Source organism: Myiozetetes cayanensis, unplaced genomic scaffold, assembly GCF_022539395.1.
Source record: "Myiozetetes cayanensis isolate MyiCay16 unplaced genomic scaffold, myiCay2020 scf4, whole genome shotgun sequence".
Lineage (NCBI taxonomy): Eukaryota > Metazoa > Chordata > Aves > Passeriformes > Tyrannidae > Myiozetetes > Myiozetetes cayanensis.
In genome coordinates, this window is record NW_026087631.1 from 46,808,796 (window position 1) to 46,831,885 (window position 23,090).

At 37.4% G+C, this 23,090-nt stretch overlaps 1 long non-coding RNA gene across 1 annotated transcript in view; it reads left to right on the forward strand.

Annotated features, from left to right (window-relative positions):
* Nucleotides 1–23,090, forward strand: part of LOC126647667 (uncharacterized) — a 62,178-nt gene that overhangs the window by 33,704 nt on the left and 5,384 nt on the right. The window contains exon 3 of the long non-coding RNA XR_007630637.1: nucleotides 21,287–21,339. This is a non-coding gene — a long non-coding RNA (uncharacterized LOC126647667). The remainder of the gene's footprint in view (nucleotides 1–21,286; nucleotides 21,340–23,090) is intronic.

The following is a 23,090-nucleotide window of genomic DNA, read 5'->3' on the forward strand; positions in this document are numbered from 1 at the left end:
GAAAAATCAAGAAACAAAGGCTCACCCTAACTAACCCTAATTGTTTGGTAACTGTTGTTATTAAACACCCAGTTTGTTTACTGTTGTCTGGAGTTTATCTGAGTGTACTCAGATATACTCCCCTCTGCATGGGAAGGAAACTAAGATGGGCATATGCAAGAAAGTAGAGTTCCTAACATGGAAAAAATCTTGTACTTCTTTTCATAAAGAAAAGGGTTATGTGGTATTACAGATGTCAAATCTTTCAGGATAAGTGAAAGCTTTGAAATAAATACTTTAGTCACTGCTGTAAATCTACCTTTGTGACAGTGTCATACAAAAGGAAGCTGACAAAATATTCATGTCAACATTTTTCTTTCAGATTCTGAACAAGTTAATTGTATTTCCAGAAGTCCCAGGACGAAGACCTTTCACTGATCTCATCCAACTTTTGGAAATAAAGCTATTCATTAGTAAATTTTTTTCAATAAGTGTGCTTAAAGAGAGTCACAATATTACAAGCACATTACAAAATGTTGGGAAACTCTTGCAGTGGAGCTTGACTGTGTGACATGACCACAGCAAACCAGTGGACAGAGATCCTTCTAGGTAATTTGTTTTCCAAAAGGGAAATTTTTTCTTTTTCTAACGATAGTCCAGTTGCAACTCTGAGTGTTGAGCTTTACCTGCAAATATTTACCTCCTGTTTTTCCATTCTAAAAATCACAATTATCTAACAGCTCATATGATTACTGAGGCACACACATTAAAATAGAGTTTTGGCCTCTCTGGGTTTGCAGGATTTATTTTGACATTTTTCAGGCTTAGATATTGCCAAGTTTGCAAAATCAAATCCGTTGTAGTTGAACACTGAGCAGGTTATAAAATTCTAGTCATTGAGCAAATTTAATATCAGAAAAAATGTGATAATTCTCTAGTAAACTTCAGGATCCAGGATCCAATATAGTCTTCCACTTCAGAATCTGTTTCTTCACAGCTATGTAACTACAAAGAGGTATTTATTGTGTGCTTACACACTATTATCCAAGAATTTAGAAATATCTTTAGTACACTTCCAAGGAATGAGTTTACCCAGTTTGGTCAACTAGAGGATTGAGTCTTCCTTTCTAATTTGGAGAAAATAAAGGGCTTCCCTTGCTTATTAAAAAAGAAGGTTTTGGACAATTAAATAATTTTTAATATAAAGATTTCTGAATTATAGCATCTTCCAACCATCCAGCTATTATAGCTCTCATGTAGGAAGAGTATGTTAGCCTGATTACAAATAGCTGGTATGGCTCCTTTACTTTAGCTCTACATGTGTTTAGTTTTGCGGCCAGCAGGAGCAGGGCAGTGATTCTTCCCCTGTACTCAGTGCTGGTGAGGTCACACCTGGAGTGCTGTGTCCAGTTCTGGGCCCCTCAGTTCAGGAAGGACATTGAGGTGCTGGAGCAGATCCAGAGAAGAGCATCCAGGCTGGTGAAGGGACTTGAACACAAGCCCTATGAGAAGAAGCTGAGGGAGCTGGGGTTGTTTAGCCTGGAGAAGAGAAGGCTCAGGGGAGACCTCACCACTCTCTACAACTCCCTGAAAGGAGATTGTAGCCAGGTGGGGGTTGGTCTCTTCTCCCAGGCAGCGATCGGTAAGACAAGAGGGCATGGTCTTAAGCTCCGCCAGGGGAGGTTTAGGTTAGATATTAGGAAGAAATTCTTTACAGAGAGGATAATCAGACATTGGAATGGGCTGCCCAGGGAAGTGGTGGATTCTCCATCTGTAGAGGTTTTGGAGATGCGACTGGATGTGGCACTTAGTGCAATAGTCTAGTAACTGTGGTGGTAGTGTATCAAGGGTTGGACTTGATGATCCCTGAGGTCTTTTCCAACCTGGCTGATTCTATGATTCTATGATCATTGAGTCAACTCCTGACCATGAGCAAGAGACCGCAAGTATCACACCATGTACCTGAGAACATTTTGCAAACACTTTTTGAACTCTATCAGGCTTGGATTGTGACCCATTCCCTGTGGAGCCTGTTCCAGTGCTCAACAACCCTCTAAGTGAAAAAGCTTTCCTGTTATCCAACCTAAGTGATTTCATGCCATATCCTTCCTCTCCCTGTAATGGGCCAATGTTATTTCTACACTGTTTACTACCATAAATGTACCTGAAAAAACTCTTTCTATTGTTTCCCCAATTTCCAGCAGCTTCAAATCCTGCTGAGCTTTGACTGTACAAATTTTCTCCCTACTGGAGCAAGCAGCATCTCTGTATTCTTCCCTTATCATCTGACCTTACTTCCACTGGGCATACACCTTCCTTTTTCATCTTATTTCCAGGAGGAGATCCCTGTTCAGCCATACTGGCCTTCTGCCTTGTCTGCTTGACTTTCAGCATTTAGGAATTGCTTGCTCCTGTGCCCTTAGAAGGCAATGTTTAATGAGTGACCAGCACTGATGGACACCAACACTTGCAAAAATATTTCCTTAGGGGACTTTACTGGCTAGTTCCCTGAGCAGTCTAAAGTCTACTTCCCTAATGTCCAGAGTTCAGCTTTTGATGGCACTTTCCCTCAGTAGAGATTTTAAACTTCATCACCTCACGCTCACTGTGGCCAAGACAGCCACCAATCTCCACTTTGCTCATGAGATACATTTTGTTGACAAGTAGCTGATCAAGGAGGGCATCTTTCCAAGACAGGTCCCTTAAGACCTGTTGCATAAAGTTGTCATACAGGTTTTTTAGGAATCTTTTGGTCTGTGTTGTTCCAGTGATACTCCCAGTTAATTTCTAGCAAATTGAAGTCGCCCATAAGGACAAGGACAGTTGACTTGCAAGCGTCCCTTAGTTCCTCAAAGAATAATTCATTGATGTCATCATCCTGGCTGGGAGGTCTATAGCAGACTTCCACAATGACATCCTGATTATTTATTTGCTCCTTGATTCTCACCCAGAGGCTCTTGACTGTGCACTGCCAACTCTCAGTTCCTTGCATTACAACCCTTCCTTTACATACAGTGCTATGCTTATGCCTCCTCTACCCTTCTGAAAAGCCTGTAACCATCCATCGGGGCACTCCAATCACAGGATTCATCCCACCAGGTTTAATTTATGTCAATGATATCAAATCTCTGGGACTGGGACAAAGTTTATATATACTCTTATATTTTCACAAAAGCAAAGTAAAACACATTAACCTCAATGTCACTAAATAAAGTAAGTTTTGTCTTTTTTTTTTTTTTTTTACTGCAGACACTACCTCTTTTTTTTTCCATCCTTGCTTCCATATAAAAATTACAAAACTGATTTTTTCAGGATGCGCATACATCTGAAAGAATCCCAGCTTCCCTGTTGCCACAACTAATAAATAATTTTGTCAAAGATTTCCATAACAGGATGAGAAACTAGCATGGTCTAGAGAAGTCTGCCTGAAGAAAAAATTTTCTGGCTGAAAAAAAAAATCTTCTCTCCTTCAAGAAAGGAATAAAAGGAAGCTAGTTCCATGATTATCCATTACACACAATGCAAGCTTAGGAAACCTAGCTTGGACAAAAGGTACATTTCACATGGAAAAGCTACAGATTCATTTCTGGGAGTGAGTTTTACTAGAAAATGCTTTGTGACTTACCTGAGCAAATCTTTGTTAAGTTGAAGAAAAAAAACATAAAATGCACCAGTATCATGCTTCCAAAAAGTTCTTTTTTAATGTTCTGAGGTAGGGTTTTTCAAAGGCTGAGTTCTGGATAGCCTGTTTCTTTATCCTCTCTCTGAGAATGGACCTGAATAACATAATAATCTTCCTCACTTTAAGGGAAAATAAATTTTAGAGAAATAGGAATGATATGGAACAAAATATCCTATCCTTTAAAATAAAGTTTTAGAAAAGAATATTACTTCAAAATTTTAGAATGTTGAATAGAGACCTGTAAATACACCAATAGAAAAAAACAATAAATTCTTATCTAGACATAATCCATCTTAGCTATATCTACTCTTGTTATTACGATGCTCTAGGAACTTGCAAATTAAAATTTATTTTCATAAAATTTTACACTTTTATAAATTTTAAAAGGCTTTAAAAACCAAGAAATTACAATTTTCAGGTAAGCAGATGAATATCTAGCATTAGCTTGCTTAAAATTTAAAATTTTCTTAGGGAAACACCTATCAGAGTTAGTTGAATTAAATAAAAAAGCAAAATAAAATAATCCTCTATAATAATGCAATTATTCCTTGCTGTGCTTTTACAAGTATTCCTGGCAGCCACTGTGCTGGTTTTGGCTGGAGTAGAGTTAATCTTCTTTACAGTAGCTGGTAAAGGGCCGTGGTTTGGATTTTTATTGAACACAGGTTTGATAATAGAGATGTTTTTGTTATTGCTGAGCAGTGTTTACACAGAGCCAAAGCTTCTTCTGCTTTTCGTACTGCCATGCTGGCAAGGAATTTTTACCATTCTGATTCTGTTTCCCAACCCACTGGTGAAGGAGTAAGCAAGTGTCTGCATGGTACTTGTTTGCTGGGTGGGCTTAAACCGTGACAGGTGTGAAACCCTATATAAAGCGAGAAACTTCTATATATCAAAATTGGGGTTTTTTCAAGTGCTGTTTTCCAAGGTATTATTTTATTATAATCTTTTTATGATAGGGACTGGAGCTGCTTTAAAGCAGTCCAGCTATAGTTTAAAAGTGAAAACCATGTCATCATTGTTGTTGGGATATACCTCTTGTGTTTCAAGCTGTTTCTAAGCAACTTCATCAGCAGGGCAATACTAAACTTAACTCTACAAAATTTTGGAGGCATGACTGTTACTTTAACATTTAAACATTAATACACAGTTCATTTCATGCAGGAAACAGTACAAGATAAAGATGTTTCTGCATTTCATACTAACAGGAAATACATTAAAGAAGCTCCTGAAATCTTCATAATATACTTTGAAATGACTCCCAAGGTACAGAAGCCATATCCTTTTAGTTTACTGATTTGAACTACTGTGTGAACAAGACTTTTAGATATTCTTTTTTTGCTAGCAATGGCTTCAATTTTATTAGGGTGTTCTGTTAACCCACAAATAGTAAGCAATCAACACAAGAAAGTCTTCAGAACAAGTAAGTATTTGAGTCTATATTCAGAATAAATAGATATGTCCAGTTTTAGTTCTACAATTAAAAAAAAAAAAGAAATTGAGAGCTTCTTACCTTGTTTGACATGGCAAGAGATGACCATACATATTAATTCATATTAATTTTATACCTATCCCAGTATCCTCTCTGATGACACTTTGATGGACATTTTTAGGAAAATTGTGTTAGAAAAAGGGCAGACTAAAAGTAATCCACCTGTCACTTAGCTAGCTTCTGTATTCTTTCAATCAAGCCAAGTTTAAGATTTCCTTACATAGGGGTTTCATTGGGACTGTAGCATTTAAGTAGGCATCAATAGAAACTCACAGTTAATTCTATTAATTTATGCATCTTTTTTGAACCTACTTGTATGCTTTCCTTTTACATTTTGCAATTTTCATTTCTACATTTGATATTTTCTGCCAAAAAATTACTTCCCTTGCCTTTTAAAAAGATGCCTGTTCTCTATGCCTTTCTGGAGAATACCTAATATTCTATTTGACGTTTCAACCACTGCTGATTATTGAGCTGATTTTTGCAAATAAATATCTGCAAAAATGACCAAGGTCTCTATTCTGAATTGAAATAGATCACTTAAAAACCCTTATTACAAACTTACAATTACTTTATATTTCCCATGAGCATTTTTTGGTACTTGTCAATACTGCTAGGTAAAGTATAGAATCTTTTGAAGTATCTGAGAATCATAGAACCATACAATGATTTGGTTTGTAAGTGACCTTAAAGGTCATCTAGTTCCAAGCCTCCTGCAATAGACAGGGAACCATCCATCAGACCACATTATTTAGATTCCCATCTCTACTCGCCTTAAGACTAAATCAGTGGAATTATTAGCTTTAAGCAGTTTAGATTTTTTTTTTTTTTTCAGGAAAAGAACAGCTTTTACTTTTCAGTACATTGCCTTGCAAATAGATATCTATAAACTTCCCAGATAAAGATATTTGAGGCCAGTCGTTGACAAAGAATCTTCATTTGCACCTATAAGTTCAGACTAATTTCTCAAAGGAAGGAAACTACAAAGCCAGGAAGATCTCTTATTTCTTATCCACAGAACAATAGGGAAATAGAATGCCTATAGTTGTACTTAGGAAAGATTTTGTGCAATGTTGTTGCAGGAAGACACACTGGGGAAAAAAAATGGCAATTTATTTCCTATGGAATTACCTGCAGTATGACAAGAAGCAACAGCTGGTGATTTGCTGAAACATGAGCTAGTAACATATATCCTACTCAAGTTAGATGTTTATATTCTATTAAGTAAAAATGATGAAAGCCTCTTTATTTGTAAAAAACATAACTTGACAAAAGCAAATAAAACAATCAGTGCACACTACACAAGTCATAATTTCAGGATGGTTATCCTGTGTTTGGAAGTCATGATTTCATTTAAAAAAAAAAAAAAAAGAAAAAGCCTTACAACCTACTGTGTCACTAAAAGTATACTGCTATATAACAGAAAGTTCTGCTAAAGGCTTGTGTGATAATTAAAATGGCACACTCATATCTAAATACTCAAAACAGAGAAGACAGAAAAATGAAAAATGAAAGAGGAGGAAAAAATCTTAAAGTCAATAACACTGTGGAGCAGAAAGCCAAACAACCACACAAATACAAGCCTTTTTGAATAAACTCAAGAGTACAAATTTATTACTATAACCATCTTCTTTCCACAAACTCTTATCTTCATTACAATCAAGATACAGTTTAAATACAGTTTATTTAATTAAAGACACTTCCATCTGCACATAAAGACATCCATCCTGAGTAGAAGAATTATTTAAACTCAGTTTAGTTGAACTGCCAAGGTATGGATAGAAGTTCAAATGATAATAGCACTCAAGATTGTGATCTTATGAGGAGACAGGCAATGCTGCTACTTTTCTGCGTTCATGCTTCTGCACATGACTACTATTACTTGAGTTAATTCAATTATAACTGAGGCTAAAAACTCAGTAAAAAACAGTTACATAACAAGGATGTCATAACGACATTTTACATAATATTGCACAAGTGTACTTTCTTCTAAGAAAATCCTATGTCATCAGAGTTAAGTAGGAAATTGTTTTTCTACACTACCTAACTGTTCAATTTCAGAAATCTTCCTATTGTGTGACATATGGAAAGAAAGATTTTCAATATTTTCATAAAAACAGAGTTTGAGATCTGTATTTTCTTACACTTTTCTCCTCATGTAGTCCAGAACACAGCACAACCTCCCGGAAACCAAATGAACCAACAGGAATCACCTAATCACTGAGCCTGGAAAGGATCTCTGGAGGTAATCTAGTTCAAACTCTGTTCAAGTAAGCTCACATAGTAGATTGCTCAGGACACTGTCAAGTCAATGTCTGGACCCCTCAATAGGAGACTGTACAGTCTTCCTGGACAAACTTGGCTCAGTGTCTGGCCACCCTCTCAGTAAGAAAAAAGAAAGTGTTTTGTTGTATTCAGATGAAATTTCATGTGTTTTCATATTTAATATATGCCCATCGCTTCTTCTCATGTCACTGACCACTACTAAAAACAAACTGGTTCCGTCACTGATATTCTCCACGAGACATTTATACAGACTGATGACACCACCCTTGAGCCTTGTCTTCTCCAGGCTAAGCAGTTCCAGCTCTCAGCCTTTCCCTGTTTGTCACATGCTCCATTTCCTTAATCGTCTTCATGACTCTTTGCTGCACTCAGTCAATGATTCATGACTTTCTTGCAGTGGAGAATCCAGGACGTGACACAGCACTCCAGATCTGCTTTCACTAGGGCTGAGCAGAGGGAAAGTGTAACTCCACTTGATAAAATGGTAGTGCTTTTACTAATACTGTTAAATATGCTTTTGTCCATTTTGCTGCAAATACACATTGCTGTCTCGTGCTGACCTTGTTTTTTACCAGGGTACCCAGGCACTTTTCTGCCCAGTTGCTTTCCAGGTGGAAACCTCCACTGTATAATTCAACTAGTTTGATGTTTTCCCTGTCATTTGTCATCAGATCCCCTGACCCATTCAGCAGCAGAACCACACTTTCCTTAGCCTTCTTTTCATTGCTGATGTACCTATAGAAGCTTTTCTTGTTGCCCTACCCATCCCTCTGCATCCCATTCAACTGCAGATGAACTTTGCTTTCCTAGCCCCATCCTTGCACACTCAAACAGTATTTCTGTATTTTATCTGGGTCACTTGACCCTGCCTTCACTTCTTGTATGCTTCTCTTTAATATTTGACCTTTATCAGGAGTTCAGGAGTTCCTTATTCTGTGCAAGCCTCCTCAAACAGCTACTTGTGTCGGGGGTGGACCAACGGAGGCCTACAGAGAATGGAGAAAGGTGTAGAAAGACTGCGAGGAAGCTTCAGAGGAAGAAACTTATCTGGAAGTCCTCTAACAGCTGCAGTTACGAGGGGTTGCCTAGAGACCCAGCTACGACGTGTAGCCTCACAAACCTCTGTAGAACTCCCCTGTTTGTACCCCAGACCACTCCTTCCCTTCCTCCCCAACTCCCAACTCTCCCTATATGGCTGGACATATTCCCTGCGGCCAATCCCTCCATTTTCCCTTATCACTGACCCTCAGGATTTGATGCCCCTGGCAAAAATCCCACCCTTTTTCGAGACCCTTCCATATTCCACTGTATATAAATTGGCATCTTGTTTAAATAAACACCATTTTGTGGGTCACCACCCGTGTGCCTGTCTCCTATACAAAGTGTGCCCTAGGGTCTTTTCCCGGGGGACCATCCCCCCCCCCACGATATAATTGCTTTTCGCTTTGTTAATATGCAACGTTTGTTAAGCTTAGAGAAGGTGATCCTTGGAAATAACCAGCTGTCCTGGTCCACTCTTCCTATCAGAAGTACATCCCATTCCTAGGAGACTCCTTAACAGACCGAAGCCTGCTCTCCAGGAGCCATGATCCTGCTATTTCTCTTTGCCCTCCTTTCATGATCCATGAGCTCCACACATCTCACAGTCTTTGCAGTTAAGACTGTTGCCCACATTCAAGTCCTCTACAGGTCTTCCTTGTTTGTTAAGTATCAGATTCACTTGAGAGCTTCTCCTTGTTGATGCCTTGATCATCTGCATCAGTTTGTCATTACAGCACTCCAGAAACCTCCTGCGTTGCGTGTGCCCTGTCATGGAGTCCTTCAACGGGACTAGAACCTGTAAATGTGAGACTTCTTCCAGTTCATCTTTGGTCTTCTACCTCTTCCTGACAAGGACATCTGATGGGCCTTACCACAACAAACTGATGTTGGTCTGCCCACTAACCCCAACCCATAAGCTCTCAGCTGGCTCATCATGTCACCATATGCAGATCATCTTTTATTTTTCTCAGTTTCTATCTTAAATAAAAGTAACTACCCTCCTCACTTTCCTTCTTAAAGGGTCAGTATCAATCCATCACAGCATTCCAGTCATAAAATTCCAGGCCTTCACTCCCATGCTGTCCTGTCACTGAAGTATTTGTTGTGCTGGGGTAGGTCTTTCTCAATTTGAAACAAATCATTACATACAACTAATTCCCTATAACTAATTAATTCTTAGGTGGGTGGGAAGAGACTTGCCCTTTGTCTACATAGACCAATTACAGGCTACTTCTTGTTTAAATTAATTATAAAACAGAATAAGATAATACATATTGAGAGAAGAGCAAGGAATTGAATTATTTTAATGAGAAATCCAGTTCTGTATCCAGGGTAATTTTCAGTGAATGACTCATCAGATCTCTCCAACATTTGTATGGAAAGTTTGTCTTCACAGATTACTTTCTTTTCTACTGGTAAAAGTCATTTAAAAGTCTAACCACATACACGTTATGGGACACTGAAAACAGAAGCTGATACAGTCAGTGCCTACAATAATAAAACAGAGTGTTATAATGCAGGACATACTCTGATGCAGAGTAGGTTAACCAGTTTTGAACTAGGCTGCAATGACCCAGGAAGGGAGTGGAAGTCATCCATTGTCTCCAACAGCAACTAAAGCAAGGCTCACCAGAGACGATGACTCAGCAGCTGCTCCCCGCAATCGTAATTTCTATGAGGAAAAAATTACTTTCTTGGTTTGTTTGTTTGTGTGTGTATGTGTTTCAGTTTTTTGTTTGGTTGGTTGGTTGGTTGGTTGGTTTGCCTTGTAGTATTTGGTTTGGTTTATGATTGGGTTTTTTTGAGTTGAATTCCGTGAGGAAGGATGCTACGCTGTTCATTAGAATCAATTTTCTAAGACAAGCAACTAAGATAATCTGCTTAATTTATCATAAAGTGATATGCTTTGCAGTTCTGACGTACTGAGTTTAGTATTATAAAACCACAAAGATTGGTTCATATTGGAGTGCACTGGAGCCGCCAATCATCCAGAATGTTTGTAAGCAGGAATGACACAGTGATACAGGGAGTGTTTCACTGGATATCACTATGGCAAATCCAATCACTTACGTCTCCTATGGCAGCAGAAAGAACATTGTACAGTCACAATAAAACTACAACTTTCACCACTGTCCAGGCAAGACTGGACTAGAGTACACATTTACAGGCATCAATTTGCAGATGCAATTTGCAGGTAGTCTATCTTGCTATACTGCAGTTGTTAGAGGCCAAAACAGGATAGGGAAATAAAGAAAAAGTAGCAAATATGATATAACACTGCTTGAGTTTTGTGCAGGTTGGGGATGGCAGCATTTTATAAAGGCTGTCTGACTTCTGGGTGAGCAATCCTCCACTTCCAGCATCTCTTCAGTGCATTTGAACATGGCCTAGTCACTCAGGAATGGAAAAGTTTTGGAATAGAATAGCAGGGATTTTTCCTTGTGATATGTAAGCACATACCAGAGCAGAGCCTCTAGTGAAAAAAAAGGTTCAGCTTTTACATATTAGACTAAGTGACTCATCTCAACATGACTCCAAATAATATTGCTACTCTGTCATATCAAGGTATTAAATTTTTCATCACTTTATGTGGTATTACTTTAATATTTTACATTAGACTGCAAAAATGCTTTTATATCTCTTTTGCATCTACTGGCAAAAGTACTGTGCTCTTTAAAGATCATTTATAGTCATTTTCTGAATAATCCCATTCATTTCTTTGGGGTTGCATAAAGATCCTAATAACCCGTCCTCTCAGGCAGCCTTGTGCATGTCATGCTTCCTGTTGTTTCTAATTCATATTTTCTTCTGAGAACCCTTAAACCTAAAATGAATCAGCCTGCCCCTGCTGAAAATATTTATAATTTTTCTCTACCACAAATCTCTTTCTTCACATTATTCCTTGTGCTGATGCTCTGAATTCTGAAGCAACATAATAGATGACTAACCTTCAGCTATCGGTCACTGTTACCTATTCACTTATTGAATTTTGAGGTTCTTATTAGAAATTCACACTTTGCCTCCCATTTAATCCTAATTCATATTTTAAATTGTTTCTAATTGATTTTTTGTATTTTCATTATTAAACTATAATACTTTAGTGACACTCTACTTACTACATAAAACCACTAATATCAAACATTATTACTGTTTATTCATAAAAGACAAATCACTCATGTGCATTCATGCTTTGAATGCATTTAGTATGCAGGAGTACTCACAAGATACCCATACCACTGGGTAATCCTTCTGTTTCTTCTGTATACATGTTCATCTATTGATTTTTTTTTATGGTGAACTGTTTTGTTCTAAAACTATTACACATTATAAAAGCCCCTTTCATTTTGTCTACTCATTGAATGTTGTTTTTTATATGCAAATAAAGTGCCATAAAGTGGCATTTCCTGATCTTGATTTAATAACACACACGAAAGTATATACACATGTATTTTCAGGCCCTTGGCCCTGTCTCCTCTAAAAATCAATTACGTTCCTCCTCCATCTGCACATTTTTAAAGACATGATATATTTTTCTTCCCACCTCCCATAGTAAATATTCTAGTGGGAGTAAGTCTTATACACCCAAAATTATTTTGTCATATATCAGTGAATTACTAAAATTAGCAAAATTATAGCTTATTGACACTGTTTGAAATTACTGACATTCCAGAAAACAGTTTCTTTTCACTATTATATTTTGTGAAAAGTTTCTTTCTTCACCATTCACTTCTTCAGGGTTATACAATTTATTACTTATGAATTTTCATGCTTGCTCTTTGCTTGGTTTCAAATGGAGTACTGTCACACTGATTCTAGCAAAAGAATGAGATTCCATAATCTTTCTTTTCTTTCCTGTGCAATAATGTGAATTCTTTATAGTCTCAACGTTTTCTCTACCTTACTAAAATATTTTTAATTATTACTTAATTTGTTTCAAGTGGTCTTCTTATTAATTTTGTTTAACTTTTTCAATTTACTTTTTAGACCTTCATTTGTTCTGCAACCTCTTATCTTCAGACTGCTTCCATACAAATTGTAACAATATGGGACTCCCAAAAGCATCTCTAAATGATGTATTGGTAATTTCACAGTATAATAGGCATTCCTTGTTTTTGATTCAGCAGCACATTTATGCTATTGGAGTATTTTATGAAGAAGAAGATGAAATTATGAATTTTCATGTTAGTCTTTCTTGAGAAAAAAATAGTAGGGGGTACTGATTTTTAATTTAAAATATTTATCCCTTAAATCTTTTTCAAGCCCTGTAATTTCTTATCTGTGTGTTCTTTAATCAGTTATGATCTACTCTATAACCATACCAGCAAAAATTTCCTATAGCAAAAATCTTTAGAACCAAATAATTTATTACTGTCACTGTTGTTACTGGCATTTCTGTAACACCTGTGACTCACAGGAGAAAAAAATTTAAAGTTTTAAATGTACTAGCAGAAAAGCATTTACCTTGGAGAAGATAAAGCACTGGATCCTGCACTTGTGTCACAGCACCACCACATGAAGCACTATAGGTTTGGGGTAGTGTAGCTAGAAAGCTGCCTGGTGGAAAAGGACCTGGGAGTTGAAAGGAGATGAACACGAGCCAGCAGTGTGCCCAGGTGGCCAAGAAGATCAGTGGCATCTTGGCTTGTATCAGAAATATTGGCTTGTATCAGCCAGTATGACCAGGGAAGTGATTATTTCCTTGGCACTGGTGAAGCCACACCCCAATTCTGTATTCAGTTCTGGGCCCATTCACTTCAAGAAAGACAATGATATGGTGGGGTATATCCAGAGAAAGATAACAAAGTTGGTGAACACATCAGGAGCACAAGTATTATGAGGAGTGATTGAGGGAGTTGGGGGTCTTTTGCCTGGAGAAAAGGCTCAGGGGAGGCCTTATCATGCTCTACAACTAACCGAAAGGAGGTTGTAGCCAGGTGGGTGTCAGTCTCTTCTCTCACGTAACATGCAACAGGACAAGAGAAAATGGCCTCAAGTTGTGTCAGAGAAGGTTTAGACTGGATATAAGAAAAATTTCTTCATGGAAGCCTGTCAGATCAGGCTGCTCATGGAAGTGGTAGAATCACCATCCATAGAGGTATTTAAAAGACATACAGATGTGGCACTTGGGAACATGGGTTAGTGCTGGACTTGGCAGTGTTAGGTTTACGGTTTGACTCAATGATCTTTAAGGTCTTTTGCAACCTAATTGATTCTGTGTTTCTACCTTCTTTAAACATAGTATAAAGCAAAACTCCGATAACAATCATAGCTTTGGTCTTCACAAACAGCAGCAGTGCAACAAGAGCCATTTCAGTTAGAACAGAAATATACCAAAAGGAAGTATATGTTCAAATAATAGTAAGGTATTTTTCTAGGCTCATATGAGGCATTGGTTAGTGGATTACTTAAAGATTAATGGAAAAACATTGGGATATCATAATATAATTTTCTTATTGCATAGCCTACGATTTGGACTGTAGACACCCATATATTTGTAAACTCCTCACTGGTGATTATGAATTGTGTATAATTCATACATATACATACACACACAGAGGAAAAAATGGAAAACAAAAGCAGAGGAAAACGTGGCAAATGTAATCTTATTTTAAGAAATCTACACTAATATTTGACAAATAAATATAGAGACAAACCATTGCAAACTTCAGAGTGAAGAAAATCTGATCCTTATGAATTCTCATCTAAACCAATTCAAAATAGCTTAAACACAGACTAGCTTACTGGATTAGACTGCCGTGGAACTCAAGCCAAAAGGAGTACTGTAGAGTCTTCTGATGTACCAGATTTCCAGAAGTTTTGACTGAGTTATCATGTCCATTACATGATTTTACTGCATTTTTAATACCTTTGGCAAACTATTTGGAGCACAAGACTTATTATGAGGAGTGTCTGAGGGAGCTGAGGTTGCTTAGCCTGGAGAACAGGAGGCTCAGGGGACACCTTATTCCTCTCTACAACTTCCTGAACAGAGGTTTCAGTGAGGAGAGGGTCTGCATTTTCTCCCAGATGAAAGCAATAGGACAAGAGTAAATGGACTCAAGTTGCACCAAGGGAGGTTTAGACCAGATATTAGGACAAATTTCTTCATGGAAAAGGTGGTGGAACAAGCTGAGCAGGGAAATGGTGGAACCATCATCCCTGAATGCATTCAAAAAACATGTAGATGTGATGCTTAGAGACATGGTTTAACCTTACCCATTCTATGATTCTATTTCACTAAAAAGCATTTACCTCACTGCACTCTGAGCATAAACTGCCATGTAGTGGTTTCGGGAATGCTCATTCATAAACGAACACTCATTTCCTGGTGTCATCCAAAATAAGAAGAGAGAAAAATTTTAATCAGCAATACCCCAGTCGGTTTTCTTAGATGTTCATGTAATTATTTAGAGCCCTCTAAGATCTCTAAGTACTTCAGTAAACTTAAGCTAATGAAACAGTGGAGGAAAATAGGCTTTAATAATAAGCATCACTTCAGAGAAAACAGTGTCTCAGGAAAATATCAGATACTTCTGTCTAAGAAGTCTCCTGTTGTGAAGATAGGTCTAATGAGTTTATAACTGTATATAAAATCCCTTAATGCTAACTACATCATTTAATAAGTATTCATAACATTAATGCACTGGAACCAAACATCTTTTTTGGAATAACTGTGTCAGCCTACTAGTATATCAAAGGTTTATAGAAATAATAGAAATTCACACAGAAAATAACATCCACGATAAAACAAGAGACTGGATCAAGTGTAGAAGTCCCAGTGGACTGAACATTCACTTTGTATCTGAGGATTAAAGTTTTTTTGGCATATCAAACTATGTTCTATTTTTAGGCTCTATACCTTATACCTTAGCTCCATGAGACAAAAATGTGTGCATTAGAGGTAACATACTGTTTTGGTCAAATTAATGTGTTCACGTATGCTACAGAGTTTCCTTTCTGTCCTATATATATTTTCCCATCTTAGTTTTCAGTTGCCTTGCGCAAAGACCTTTATAGTATTAGGAAGAAAACAGAATTCACCACAATTTTTTCCTGCACAGTGCCTATAGCATGTATCATGACAAGTATGAATTAAGGCATTGCAGTGTTGGCCTAGGACACAATACACAGTATTGTGTAAGAGGTCTTACACAGTAACCTCTTTCTTTTCCATTTATCCATATTATAATAAGGCTTTTATATACTTTCAGTCACCCAAGTACCCACCAAAATACTAAAACCAGCACAGGGTTATCTTAAACTGCTGTTCAGATACTGTGACCCATGAAAAAAACCTTAAGAAGTTCTTAGAGCCAGTCAAAACACCTAGAGTGATATATCAACATATGTACTGTTAAGGAAAAATTGATGATGCAAGCATTTCTTCCATTCTATTGAACTGAAGCTGGTGAAAGGGCTAGAAGGTATGTCCTATAAGGAGCAGTTCAAGATTCTCAGTTTGTTTAGAAAAGTAGGCTGAGGGGCCTCCTTACTGTTCTTCACAGCTTCATGTGGAGGGAAAGTAGAGAGGGAGGTGCTGATCTCCTCTCCTGGGTATCCACTGACAGGACACGAGAACAGTTCAAAGTTGTACCAGGGGGGTTCTGACAGGACATTAGGAAGCATTTCTTCACTAAGAGCGTGGTCAAACACTGGAATAGATTTTCTAGAGAGGTGGTTGATGTCCCCAGCCTGCCAATGTTTAAAAGGCATTTGGACAATGGCCTTAACAACATACTGTACCTTTTGGTCAGCCCTGAAGAGGTCAGGCATATTGGACTAGATGATCGGTATCTTCCATCCAATTACTCTATTCTATTCTATTCCATTCTATTCGATTCGATTCAATTTGTTTCGATTCAATTCGATTATTTCTATTCTATTCTATTCTATTCATTCAGGTAGGAGACCTAGGGTTCTGCCTGTGCTGTTGAACTCCATGTACAACAAGGATTTATGTCAAAGGCAATCTTAAATTCCTAGAGAAAAATTTGAAAGATTATTCCAATTCTTGGGTTTTGGATTGGGGGGAGGGAGGTATTTGAGTTTTCTTTGAAAGTGAGGAAGAACTAGTCCATCTGCTAATCAACAAGACATAGTTATTTAACTAATTGCCTTCTGTTAGAAAAACAACTTGATATGAAAAGCCCAAGGATGAGGGGAACTGGGAGTAGGATTCCATAACTTGAGAATGTAACACTAAACTCTTTCCATTTGGATGAACATAAAAACTGGGGTGTCTTAGTTTAACAAGATTACAACTTAGAAATTAAGAAACTTCAGGTGGAACTGTGGAAAAGGAAAAGAACAGGTTTTTATTAACAAAATCTGAATAAACAACAAATGGTGCAATCAAAAACTTTTAGAAGAAACAAAACAGAGTCCCAGTTCCCCAGAAGATGGGGCAGGAAGGGGAATGCACGGCAATCAGGAGCAGGAGGAAAGGGAGTGGGGAAGGCAGGACTGTCCCAGCAGTTCAACAGCTGCTCGTAGCCATGTGCACCCGCACCAGCCAGCAGCCAACGGCTTCACAGCAAGCTATGAAGGAGTCCTTTTTCCCACAGGCAGTCCCAAAAGCAGAATACCTTGCTCTGAGATGGTATTCTCTCTCTCTCAGTCATCCTCCGCGAGGTGTCCCGTGGGGAAAAAAAACACTTCCTCTCAGGAAAAGAAAAGGAGGCAGACGAAACCAGGCAACCCCTCCCCCCGCCCTCTGTTGGGTCTGCTGGCAAAACCAAAAATCTCTGAACAAAAGACTCCCCAGACATGCCTCCACCAACCATGCTTCCTGGGAACCTCCCCCTTCCCCCACTCCCACGCTGCCCAACGCGCGGGGCTTCACTCTGTCCCCCCAACTCCCTGCATTCTGGAAAAAAACAGATGGGGGAAATGGGGGAGGACAGAAACAGGACCCTAGGGAAAAAATTCCAACATCTCTTTTCCAGCCTATGACATGGGGGAAGAAATCAGTGATTTCTACTGACAACTTTTCTTTATACCCATTTTCTCAAAAGGTTTCTTAAACATGAAGTAACTGCTGATGAAACAAAGTGGTCTCTGTCTCTACTTTCTGGGACTTACTACAAGTTCACAGAAAAGATAGAAATTCTTAATAATTTATGCAAACCCCCCAAATAATTTAGAAAGGAATGTGAAAGAGCTATGCTTAGATCCTGTGCAAAACAAAAACGTTTGTAAAAATGCAAAAGAGCAAAGAAACAAAATTTTATTTCCTACTATATTATTAGTATTCTTGGCAAAACTAGAACCTTGACTTCCAATTGCTACAACTCCTTTGGTCTAACACATAAACCAGAAACAATCTACATACTACTCCGTAGCCGGGAACTACATTATCATTTTGAAGTATATTGTTTCACCATTAAACAAAATATTTAAGTGTATGCTTGCATGGGAGAGGAAACTCCCTTTTGTTCTTTACCACAGCATGATGGTTGTTCTCTTCTCCATCTAGAATTTGAGTGTTGGGTTTTTGTAATTTCTCTCTTTACACTTTGTTTCTACTCAAGTTATAAGGAGATACAGACACTGTAGCTGAGTCTATTGGTCAGCCTTAGGTTTGTACAGCTATAAGACATTGCAAAGATGTGAATGTGAAGAATTCTTGAAAACAAGATTTCAGACAGGTTTGACATGCAACAGGCTTGTTGCTTTCAGCAAATGCTTTCAGTATTTTTCATGCATATATACAGTCCGGCAAAAAGACTATGCATGTCCTAACACTGGAGCAATCAGAAACCTATTAACACTCAGTAACTGTTGTCAATTGATTCTTAAAGCTTTTCTGTGCATCTTTTGAGGTTTTCCATCTTTCATCTTCCTTTTCCTGCTTCCTAAGTTTTGACTAATTGTCACTTTTATAATTTTGACTTTTTAACCTGAAGTGTAACATTTGCAACAAGTATGTACATGTAAGTTAGATACAAAAACTAAACCTCCCATTTGCACTTTACTATTCCAAATACTCATTTTTCTTCTTGCCTGGTACCCATTAGAGGTGAAAATAGAACTCAAGAGTGAAATTTTTGTCGCAATGTTTATAATGTATGCTTTGTCAAAATATTATTTTCAAGGTCATTCATAATAAATGAATAATAAAATTTGAGCAGGTGCAGTAACAGATTGATTCAATTTTTGTTTAGTAGATCCAGCACAATTGCTGTCAAACACAGCAAAAATATCCCACTACATTTTCAATTTTAATTAATTTGGTCATTAAATAATTAAAAATATGATCAGGTTTTCAATTAAAAATATGACTATGCTGACTAAAACAATATAAATAGCTACTTCATGAAGAATTAGAAAGTAAAAGGCTTCAATTATTTTCTTAACACAAGCAGTGGCATACATTAAAACAATATATCACACAAAAGGATTTACATCTGTTTAAACAATTTAACAATCTAGCAAACATAGCAGTAAAAAATAAAAACAAAAAACCAAAACCAAAATCAACCAACCAAACAAAAAAACTAAATCCCCAGACTGTTTTTGTGATATGGTAAATAGAGACCTGTTCAATGCTTTCAGCAACTAATAGTGAAGTATGTGTTCAGTATCTCTCTCAGAAAACTTGTAGAATTGGCACATCAAGTAACCTATTAAACAGCAATTTGCCTATAAGGCATGAATGCAGTACTTTCATCAAGAATTGTTCTGATTTTTTCGTTCAATCCTTCACCTTTCATTTCAAGAGTAGAAGGCCCATTGATCTGCCTAAAGGCCAGGGGAAGTCAGGCTTGAATATAAGCAGATGAATGCAAAGGACATCCATCAACCCCCCAACTCACAAGTTTAAACAAAGTTACTGCTAAAATTTCTATCATACTCTGAGTCATGCAATAAAAAAACCAGCAGACAGTTGCTACAAAGCATCGAATAGAGACTAAGTCAGAAAGATCACCTATTTTCATTTCCACTGAGTATGGATTGCCTTTGCCAAACGGTAGTAGAAGACAAAGCAAGGTGCAAGTCCTTGGCTTCTACACAACATGAACTGAAAAGGACTGTTGTGTGTCTTCTCAATAAATACCTTCCCTTTTTTGGCTGCTCTGCCAAGAGAGTAGACATTTCTGCCAGTTCACATTCTAAGTATGTGTTTTCCTGAGTCCTTGTACTTCTGGAATCGCACACATCAGTAAATACTAGCAGCAACGCCTGCTGTCCATTATGCAGGCAACACAGAGCAGAGGGAGATAAAACAATGTGAATGTAATGCTTATCAAGATGCCCTTAGATGTTGCACACAGACATTTTCCTTCTCTGCAAAAACATCATGTACTCTGCCCTCCCACAAAATAGTACCACCCACAAAATAACACATCTGAGCATACATATGTACATCCTGCATGCTCAAGGCTGAATTCAATATGATTTATTGTAATTGCTCCTCCTGTTATGACTTGATGTTATAGAAGCATATTTACAGCATCTCACCTTCCTATGCTTCCTGAATGTCAGAGGAGATGACACTGAAATTTCCTTCTCTTCAATGACAAATACTAGAAATAAAATAGCTTTATATTAAGGAATTGTCCTTAAAAACCAAGACCAAACCAAAACAAAACCCCATATTTAAAAAAAAAGTAAATGCTCTTACAATAGGAAATAATTGTACAAGTAGGCAATATACTTGTTTATCTTGAAAATTTCAGAAGCAACATTTACAGAATCTTAGCCTCTGTTCTAGATTAGTTTTTAGACCAGCATACTTAAGATCGTGTTTGTAATCAAGGGGAGCCCAAAATACTAAAGTACTATGAGGAAAGCTGTCCAAAGCAGTTGTAAAACGGAGTTCTACAGTATGACATCAAATACTTAAAGAACTGACTACACTCCAAGACAACTGGAATCTCAGTGGAACAGAGACAAGTGGAAACAAAGGTACTAAAATGGACAAATCATATCCAAGGTAACACTGTAATTTTATGTAGGTCAAATAAATCATTAATTCAGATGGAACTCAAATTTCACGGATGGATAAAGTAATGTAATTAGAGGAACATATTAATCTCTAGAGTCAGTCCCCTGAAGTAAAGTAAGATAAGAAAAATCTTAGTTTATTTTGGAGAGAATCAGTAGCAGCTGAAGCTACACAACAAGATTAGCTCAGATACTTAGAGCATGGTGCTAACATGGCCAAGGCTGTAGGTTTGATTCTCTGTGTGGGCCATTCACTTAACAGTTGGACTTAACAATTCTTGTGGGTCCTCTCCAGTTTAGAATGTTCTGTAATTCTTGTCTGTAACTCTGTACTGCATTTGATAAAATCAGCAAACTTATGCTCCCTTTCCCAAGAAATCAGTAGAGGAGGCCTCTGTTCAAAATCCTCACCTATTCACAATTCCAGTCAATGGGAGAGGCAGAGAGTTTTCACATTCCCCAATATTCACATTAATTCTGTAGACTTGGGGGCCTTTTTTTTTTTTTTTGATCCTTCCTTTGTTAAAACACATCCAAAGAAATCATAAATTCTGCTCCTTCAGAGAACATGCTCTATTCCAGCAGAAGGGACACAATACATATTTTGCAATCTTCCCATTGTTATGGCTATATGAATTTGCTTTTATTTTACTTACTACAGAAAATGGGGGGAGAGAAAGGTGGGAAGGAGGGCAGGAGCAGGAAGGATATTAGCTGATTTTTAGAATGACGCATTTATTTCTTGGAGAAACGGCGGTATATGAACTCAGCATTGGCCCTCAACTAATATGCACTGATGCAACACCATACAGTAAGGTAAAGAGTTGGAGAAGTTACTCTTCCTATTTCTGATGTTGCAGAGGGAAAATTGGATGAGCAGTTGGCAGAACTGGAAAAAAGAAGCTAAACAAAGGTAACACTCCCCCCTTACATCCACTCTTCCTGATGAAAGTCTTCAGTTTTAATATCTTTTCTAAGGTTGTGAAATACACTCTCTTGGAATCTTAACTAGTAAATTTTCTTTAGCAATATCCATATTAAGCAATGCAATCAAATTTATGTTGTATTTTAACATATATATGCAGGTATGTAGTAATTCTAATGGGAATAGCATCTGGGTAGAACAGTAATTAAATGTAGAGTTTAAAATTCAGCTCTTAACAATTAGTGTTATTGAATCAGCTTCTGCACAGGAAATTCCTAGAAGAAAAATCTTTCTTTATATGATGAGCTGTGGTCTCATGTCTCTGGTGGTCAGTCATAACTAGTTCATTCCACTGATAATTCATAAGCCTGCGATTTTATAAAATATTTCATTTTCACAAAATTGTACTACAGAAAGATCACAGACCAACATATAAGAATTTGAATATTTGTGAATACTTCATATGTGTCATATACTTATTATATTAGATGAGACAATCTAATTTGTAACACTTTCTATATATTAGCTCTTCATTCACACTCCAATCAATTTGTGTCTTATTTGAAATTATATTTTATTTCTGCCTTTTCTTTTACCTACCTGAATAATCTTAGTAAACTAATTACATATTTTCTTGTTGCTGTTGTGTCACAATTTCATACTTGAATAAATTTATGTTCAAAATCCCTTTATGTTGCATGGATCTTTATCTATCACCATGTTAGAAATAAGGAACAAAGGGGCAAAAATTGCAACTATGCCCTTAAAAGAGCCTATGTGTGTCAAAGACTTCCAAATTTGTAGAGAGATTTACTGGAAAAGAAGCAGGTATTTATAAATTATTGCAATATGCAGAATCTTCTTGCTTACGTTATAAAAACAAATTTGGTAATGTGAAAGCTAAGATCACATAATAAAGACAGAAATAATGTTTTCAAATATTGAAAGTACTTTATTTTTAGTAACAATCACTTCCAAAGTGAAATGAATCTTACCTAACAGATCAATTTCTGTAGCAGCTAAACCAAGGGAAAACCCAGAATCCACCAAGTGTCTTGCTTTCACGGAATATTAAATTGATATAAATGAACACTATTTCACAACCAACAAGTTCTTATCAAGAGTTTAGATATCGCTAAATACATCAGTAAATGTATAAAAAGTCTGAAGGCTATTTCAGTTTAAATTATAGAAGATACATTGGTAGCCAAGGATGCCAATGACAAGAACTTTTTCCAGTACATCAGTAACAAAAGTAAAAGAAGGTATAATGTAAGCTTGTTACTAAATGGAGGGGGAAGAACTGTGGTAAGAGGATGAAAAGAAGGCAAAGCTACTGAGTGCCGCCTTCGCATTACTCTTCATTGACAATACCAGCACTAAGGTTTTGATCTGGGTCTCTCTGACCCATGAGACCAGGGCAAAGGAATGCTGAAATAAAGATTTTGCCCTGCTTGAGGAGTATTGCATCAGAGAACACGTGAGCAAACTTGTCATCCACAAGTCCTTGGGCTGTGATGGGATGCAGCCACAAATGCTGAGAGAGCCGATGGACACCATAGCGAGGCTGCTCATGATCACCTTTGAAAGGTCATGGTGATCAGGAGAGGTGCCTGAGGACAGGACAAAAGCAAATGTCATCCCAATCTTCAAAAAGGGCATGGGGGAGGACTGAGGTGACTAATGTTAGTCAACCTCATCTCAATCTCTGGAAAGGTGATGGAGTACCTGGTTCTGGA